The following is a 5830-nucleotide window of genomic DNA, read 5'->3' as shown; positions in this document are numbered from 1 at the left end:
ATTTTACGGCCATTGAGCTACGTGGATTTGTTGAATGCACCTGATTCGCCCATGGATCAAGAAAGGGCGGAGGTATGTATCTCTACTTTATTTTCTTGATTTCATGATTATATGCACGCATACATGTGAACTTGTGATATATTATAATCTTATAATTTTTTCATACAGGAAATATCCATACCTATTTCGTCAATGGCGAACCCTCCTCTGTGCACTGGAGAAGCATCTCAAGATCCGGTACACTTTTGTTTGATATGTAAAATTAATTGTTTTTAACCTTCAATACTTATCATTATATTAATTGTATTTAATCTTTGAACATTTTTTGTATAGGTAGTAGCGACAGTTTCTACATCGATGGTGAGCCATCCTCAGTCCATTGGAGAAGCATCTCAGGCATAGGTACGTCATTGTTCTCTATATTATAGCTTTTAAGTGTTTTTGATATATTTATGTTAGTACATTGTATTAATTGTACATTTAATCTACAATAGACCCCTTTGCGGTACGACCATAACGTGGATCCATTTAAGTATATCTTCAAGAAAACTCCTAAGAGTGACAAGGAGAGGAGAGCGAAGAGATTAGCTCCTAGATCAGCTGATGAGGTAATCTACATTTCAATTGCAAATGAATTATAGTTAAATGCATAATTATGTTGTTAATTGTGAACTATTCTCTACAAAAGAATTCTAACTTGGCTTTTGAATTGTGGTTTTGCAGCCATCTACAAAGCCACGTATTGCATCGAAGAGGCTTGATTTTGATGATCCACCACAAGTTTAGGATCATATAGTGTTAGTTTTGGTCAGAGAATGACCAATGCATGTAGATATATTCTACATTTTTATTGTATATCGATTTGGACATGGCATATGCCACATTTTTGTAATACTTGTATTGACTTGGCAGACATGCCTTTTTTTATATATATAAATATCGATATTCGATCCAATAAATGTGTATTGAGTTCATTATTTTGTATTAGTTGTATTTTATGGTTGTCCTTTTATAAATTTAAATGAATATTTGCATATGTAATCAACAATATGAATATAAACAACAAAAATATATGATATAAAACATTGCAATCGTGGAATATGATTTGATAAAATTTCTAAAATGTTGAATTAACCCTACAAAACTCCTTGTATTCAGTTCATTATTGTGTATTCGCTGTATTTGGTGGCTTCCCTTTTATAAATTTAAATGAATATTTACATATGTAATCAACAATATGAATATAAACAACAAAAATTGACAATATGAATATAAACAACAATATGTGTTTGGTGCGAGAGCACCCTCATGCTCGCAATGGTCAAATTTTGTTTGTCATGTGCACAAACCAACATCGCGAGTGCGTCAGGGTGGGCAGGTTTATGCTAGGCATGCCCCTGTCGTGCATCCAAAAGCGTCGAAACGTCGAGAGTCATACCATACCGATGCGATCTCTCAAGTGCCTCGAGTCCAAAAAATTGTCAAAATTTGACGGACTGTTTCTTCAAATCCAGGACACATATGGTCGATCTGTTTGAACCCGTGGGGTTGCGTGAGGCTCCTCTACAATGGCCTATCTTGGTTTTTGACAACTTGGAGTCATTTTCAATTGGTAGCATTTTTTTGCCTACTGCAAAAACCGTCAGTTGCATGCAATGCAAAGTTGCAAGATTGGCTAGAATTGATTTGGTTCGTCGTGTGCACAAATCGACGTCACGAGCGCGTCCGGGTGGGCTAGTTTACGCTAGACATGCCCTTGTCGTGCATCCCAAAGTGCTGGAACGTCGAGAGTCATACAGTACCGGGGCGATCTCTCAAGTGCCCTGAGTCCAAAAAATTGTCAAAATTTGACGGACTGTTTCTTAAAATCCAGGACACATATGGTCGATCCGTTTGAACCTGTGGGGTCGCGTGAGGCTCTACAATGGCCTATCTCAGTTTTTGACGTCTCGGAGCCATTTTCAATTGGTAGCATTTTTTTGCCTACTGCAAAAACCGTCAGTTGCATGCAATGCAAAGTTGCAAGATTGGCTAGAATTGATTCGATTCGTCGTGTGCATAAAACGATGCCGTGAGCGCATTCGTGTGGGCAATTTTATGCTAGGCATACCCTTGTCGTGCATCCCAAAGCGTCGGAACGTCAAGAGTCATACCATACCGGTGCTATCTCTCAAGTGCCATGAGTCCAAAAAATTGTCAAAATTTGACAGACAGTTTCTTCAAATCCAGGACACATATGGTCGATCCATTTGAACCCGTGGGGTCGCGTGAGGCTCCTCTACAATAGCCTATCTCAGTTTTCGACGACTCGGAGCCATTTTCAATTGGTAGCATTTTTTCACCTGCTGCAAAAAGCGTCAGTTACATGTAATGAAAAGTTGCAAGATTGGCTAGAATTGATTCGGTTCGTCGTGTGCATAGACCGACGTCGCGAGCGCGTCCGGGTGGGCAAGTATATGCTAGGCATCCCCCTTTCGTGCATCCCAAAGCACCGGAACGTCGAGAGTCATACCAAACCGGTGCGATCTCTCAAGTGCCCTGAGTCCAAAAAAATGTCAAAATTTGATGGACTATTTCTTCAAATCCAGGACACATATGGTCGATCCGTTTGAACCCGTGGGGTCGCGTGAGGCTCCTCTACAATGGCCTATCTCGGTTTTTGATGACTCAGAGTCATTTTCAATTGGTAGCATTTTTTTGCCTACTGCAAAAACTGTCAGTTGCATGCAATGCAAAGTTGCAAGATTGGCTAGAATTGATTTGGTTCGTCATGTGCACAAACTGACGTCACGAGAGCATTCGGGTGGGCAAGTTTACGCTAGGCATGCCCATGTCGTGCATCCCAAAGCGTCGGAACGTCGAGAGTCATACCGTACCGGGGCAATCTCTCAAGTGCCCTAAGTCCAAAAAATTGTCAAAATTTGACGGACTGTTTCTTCAAATCCAAGACACATATGGTCGATCCGTTTTAACCCGTGGGGTCGCGTGAGGCTCCTCTACAATGGCCTATCTCGGTTTTTGACGTCTCAGAGCCATTTTCAATTGGTAGCATTTTTTCGCCTGCTGTAAAAACCGTTAGTTGCATGCAATGCAAAGTTGCAAGATTGACTAGAATTGATTCGGTTCGTCGTGTGCACAAAACGACGTCACGAGTGCATCTGTGTGGGCAAGTTTATGCTAAGCATGCCCCTGTTGTGCATCCCAAAGCGTCGGAACATCGAGAATCATACCATACCTGTGCGATTTCTTAAGTGCCATGAGTCTAAAAAATTGTCAAAATTTGACGGACTGTTTCTTCAAATCCAGGACACATATGGTCGATCCGTTTGAACCCTTGGGGTTGCGTGAGGATACTCTACAATGACCTATCTCAGTTTTTGATGACTCGAAGCCATTTTCAATTGGTAGCATTTTTCGCCTGCTGCAAAAAGCGTCAGTTGCATGTAATGAAAAGTTGCAAGATTGGCTAGAATTGATTTGGTTTGTCGTGTGCACAAACCGATGTCATGAGTGCGTCCGGTTGGGCAGGTTTACGCTAGGCATACCCCTGTCGTGCATGCCAAAGCGTTGGAATGTCGAGAGTCATACCATACCGGTGCGATCTTTCAAGTGCCCCGAGTCCAAAAAATTGTCAAAATTTGATGGACTATTTCTTCAAATCCAGGACACACATGGTCGATCTGTTTAAACCCGTGGGGTCGCATGAGGCTCCTCTACAATGGCCTATCTCAGTTTTTGACGACTTGGAGCCATTTTCAATTGGTAGCATTTTTTCGCTTGCTGCAAAAATCGTTAGTTGCATGCAATGCAAAGTTGCAAGATTGGCTAGAATTGATTCGGTTCATCGTGTGCACAAACCGATGTCACGAGCGCATCCGTGTGGGCAGGTTTACGCTAGGCATGCCCCTATACTGCAAAAACCGTCAGTTGCATGCAATGCAAAGTTGCAAGATTGACTAGAATTGATTCAGTTCGTCGTGTGCACAAATCGACGTTGCAAGCACGTCCGTGTGGGAAGGTTTGCGCTAGGTATTCCCTTGCCGTGCATCCCAAAGCGTCGGAACATCGAGAGTCATACCATACCGGTGCGATCTCTCAAGTGCCACGAGTCCAAAAAACTGTCAAAATTTGACGGACTGTTTCCTAAAATCTAGGACACATATGGTCGATCCGTTTGAACCTGTGGGGTCGCATGAGGCTCCTCTACAATGGCCTATCTCGGTTTTCGACAACTCAAAGCCATTTTCAATTGGTAGCATTTTTTTGCCTGCTACAAAAACCGTCAGTTGCATGCAATGAAAAGTTGCAAGATTGGCTAGAATTGATTCGGTTCGTCATGTGCACAAACCGACGTCGCGAGCGCGTCTGGGTGGGCAGGTTTACGCTAGGCATGCCCCTGTCGTGCATTCCAAAGCGCCAAAACGTTGAGAGTCATACCATACCGGTGCGATCTCTCAAGGGCCCTGAGTCCAAAAAATTGTCAAAATTTGACGGACTGTTTCTTCAAATCCAGGACACATATGGTCGATCCGTTTGAACCCGTGGGGTCGCGTGAGGCTCCTCTACAATGGCCTATCTTGGTTTTTGACGACTCAGAGCCATTTTCAATTGGTTGCATTTTTTCGCTTGCTGCAAAAGTCGTCAGTTGCATGCAATGCAAAGTTGCAGGATTGGCTAGAATTGATTCAGTTCATCGTGTACACAAACCGACGTCACGAGCGCATCCGGGTGGGCAGTTTTATGCTAGGCATGCCCCTGTCGTGCATCCCAAAGCACCGGAACGTCGTGAGTCATACCCTACCGATGCAATGTAGAAGTTGCTTGACAACTATTTTGACAATGTTTTTGACAACAATGACAATTTTTGCTCAAATTGTATCTAGTCTCAATCTATGACCCCTATGACCCGATAATGACTCAAATAATTCTCCATGATTATACAAGAATCAAGAATGCTCATGATTGACCAGGGACACATCACATATACTCAAAACATAGTCACAAAACATTGACACACAAAATAGTCACAAAACCTTGTCACATATTATTCAAAAATTTGCCTCTAAATATGGTCAAATTAGCTCTTGGCTATTTGATTATACAAAAAAAGTCTTACAAATCATCTCATGGGCTTTTATACAAAATTTGGCATTACAATATGTGCGATTCAACTCATCGCCATTTTAATATACAAATCATCTCATGGGCTTTTATACAAAATTTGGCATTACAATATGTGCGATTCAGCTCATCACCATTTTAATATATAAAATATGGCATGTAGATATGTACAAATCAACTCATTGCCATTTAAATATACAAAATTATGCCCCTAAACATGTAAAAATCAGCTCATGGGCATTTATATATACAAAAAATGAATGTAGAACAATTCGTCGACGATTTATACAAAATTCTCAAAATCATTCTACTTTGAATCATAGAATCAATCAAGTGAGCTTTTAGGATCGACTTTAACCCGTATTGTGTCAAGTATTGCCTCATGGTCAGATTCACAAACTTTCCATAAAATCTTGTTATGAGGTCTACCACGATATTTAATCAAATGAATATTTGTTGCAACAACAAGGTTAGAGAAATGAAGAATATGTCTGTGTGTTTCAAAGTCCTTGAACAACCAAACATTAGAGTTTTTGATAGGGTATCTCCGAAGCCATGTTCCTGTCACAACAACATACCCTATTGGGTACTCAATACCCTCTCCGTCAATGATTGTGGTTGTCAATTTTCTTTTTGGCTCAACACAACAACATAAATAGTAATATGTTCCTTCTTCATTGTTCTCTTTTACAACAACTGCATACACATG

General features: G+C 41.0%; 1 long non-coding RNA gene across 1 annotated transcript; it reads left to right on the top strand.

The window, feature by feature from the left end:
* Nucleotides 1-899, top strand: LOC131051833 (uncharacterized). Its single transcript, XR_009107211.1, has 5 exons — nucleotides 1-72; nucleotides 169-237; nucleotides 334-402; nucleotides 495-608; nucleotides 724-899. It is a non-coding gene; the product is annotated as an uncharacterized LOC131051833 (long non-coding RNA).
* The last annotated feature ends 4931 nt before the right edge of the window (nucleotides 900-5830 follow it).

This window comes from Cryptomeria japonica, chromosome 6 (assembly GCF_030272615.1).
Source record: "Cryptomeria japonica chromosome 6, Sugi_1.0, whole genome shotgun sequence".
NCBI lineage: Eukaryota > Viridiplantae > Streptophyta > Pinopsida > Cupressales > Cupressaceae > Cryptomeria > Cryptomeria japonica.
Note: the sequence above shows the minus strand (reverse complement) of the source record. Positions and strands in the feature narration are given on the sequence as shown.